The sequence below is a fragment of the Lipotes vexillifer genome, unplaced genomic scaffold (genome assembly GCF_000442215.2).
Source record: "Lipotes vexillifer unplaced genomic scaffold, Lipotes_vexillifer_v1.1 scaffold1293, whole genome shotgun sequence".
In the NCBI taxonomy this organism is placed as follows: domain Eukaryota; kingdom Metazoa; phylum Chordata; class Mammalia; order Artiodactyla; family Lipotidae; genus Lipotes; species Lipotes vexillifer.
In genome coordinates, this window is record NW_006790911.1 from 924,739 (window position 1) to 927,032 (window position 2,294).

The window sequence follows — 2,294 nt, forward strand, 5'->3', positions numbered from 1 at the left end:
CTTGAAATAAGGTTTATATAGATATAGTGAGAAGATGGTCTTTTCCAAAGGAATAAAATACTGTTTGTTTTTAGAATATTTCAGTTATAATTTATTAGGGGCTATGATAACTTTAAACAGATTACGCTAACACTGCCTGAATTGCATAATTTTGTTTCAAACCTGATATTTCAAAATTTAGGTTACTCATTGGGTAAAAGAGAGTTTTTATTTTGTAAAATGTAAACCAAAATCCCTTAGTAATTGTGACATTAAAACATTATATATAATAGTATTAGAGTTATTTAATATAATTACATTTACACAGTTCTTGTGTTCAAACTGTACTTTATTTTGGATGAAAAACAATAGTCTACTAAGTTAAAACTTATGTATACTTAAGTTAAAGTAAGAAAGGCTAGAGAGTGCCTGGGTAGCTCAGCTGGGAGAGCATCAGACTTTTAATCTGAGGGCCCAGGGTTCAAGTCCCTGTCCAGGCGCCGAGAATAAATAAATAAACAGAATAAAATATATTTTAAAAAAAGGGAAAGAAAAATGAACTCAGTTTTCTTTTAAACTGAAAATTATGAAATGACTGCTTCAGATCAATGCTGTTTACCAGACAGAGGTTAAAACTGTATGTACAGAGAACCAAGAAATAGACCCACACATGCATGGTCATTAAATGGATGACAAAGTTGACACTGCAGTACGGTGGGGAAATGATAGACTTTTCAGTAAGTGGTGCTGGGTCAATTGGATGCTCATATGAAAAAAAAAAAAGAATCTTGATTTCTAGCTCACAACATATGCAAAAATCAATGCCAAATGGATTATAGATTTTAAAGTTAAAGTAAAAAAACCAGAACATTTCCAAACAAAAACACAGAGAAGTGTCTTCTTAACTTTGGGAAAGGTAAACAGACACAGAAAGCACTAAACCTAAAGTTTAAAAAGTAATGTATTGGGCAACATTAAAATTGACAACGTCTCTTCATCAAAAATCATGTTTAAGAGAACACAAAAACAAGTCAGAGTGGAAGAAGACTTTTTTTTTTTTTTTTTTTGCAGTACGCGGGCCTCTCACTGCTGTGGCCTCTCCCGTTGCGGAGCACAGGCTCCGGACACGCAGGCTCAGCAGCCATGGCTCACGGGCCCAGCCGCTCCGTGGCATGTGGGATCCTCCCGGACTGGGGCACGAACCCGTGTCCCCTGCATCGGCAGGCGGACTCTCAACCACTGCACCACCAGGGAAGCCCGAAGAAGATATTTTAATTCCTACATTTGTCAAAGGGCTTGTAGTTGGAATATATAGATACTCCTAGAATCAATAAGAAGATGATAGGCAATCCAAGACTTCAGCTTTCAACCAAGATGAAGTGAAAGAGAATAGATATGCCCACCTTACTGAAACAACTTTTTTAAAAAGGACAAAGTATATGAAACACCCAAGGTAAAACAAACAAGGAGAGCGCTGCCTGTTTACCGCCTTACTTTCTAGGTCAGAGCACAGCGTGCTTGCAGTCCTCTCTGAATTGAGGTGATGGATCTGGGAATTCAGGGAGGCTAATGCAGTTAGAGGTCACAGGACACTAGACCAGAAAGGAAAGAGCTACACTGAGAGAGAGCTCTGGCCATCCCCACTCAGGTGGTCCCCTCATGTCTTCAGCTGAATCAGCAGATGTAGGTGAAGAAACTTCCTGACACTAGGACAAGAATCGCTGGAAAGAACTACAGGGAAAAATCACCAGGGAAGGGACTTCCCTGGTGGTGCAGTGGATAAGACTCCGCACTCCCAAATGCAGCAGGCCCAGGTTTGATCCCTGGTCAGGGAACTAGATCCCACATGCGTGCTGCAACTAAGAAGCCTGCTGGCCTCAACCAAGGAGCCCATGTGCTGCAATTAAGACCTAGTGTAACCAAATAAGTAAATAAATAAAAATATTTTTTAAACTTATTAAAAATAAAACTTAAAAAAATCACCAGGGAATCATTCAGGGTGGAAATAGCTCCTGTTCTTTCAGCCAGAGCGAAAAACATCATAATTCACAAAGCACTGTAGGATTTTGTCTTAGTAGTGGGCAAAATTAAAAATTAGCCCTAGACTAAATGCTGCTGTGACTCTGCCTAAGAAAACTTAATAACAAGATCCCACAGGTTCAAACTGCTCCCAAGAAACTTAACTATGTCCTAAATCAGAGCTCAGTATATTCATAGGAAAAGAAAAATTTCTAACACCAACTCATTTTCTATAATTCTACCCACAGTTTTCTCAATTTCCAACTTGTACCAGTATTTAATACTCTTTTAATCTG

General features: G+C 38.6%; 1 non-coding gene across 1 annotated transcript; it reads left to right on the forward strand.

Moving 5' to 3' along the window:
* The first annotated feature begins 406 nt into the window (after window positions 1–406).
* TRNAK-UUU (transfer RNA lysine (anticodon UUU)) lies at window positions 407–479 on the forward strand. The gene has a single exon. It is a non-coding gene; the product is annotated as a tRNA-Lys (tRNA).
* The last annotated feature ends 1,815 nt before the right edge of the window (window positions 480–2,294 follow it).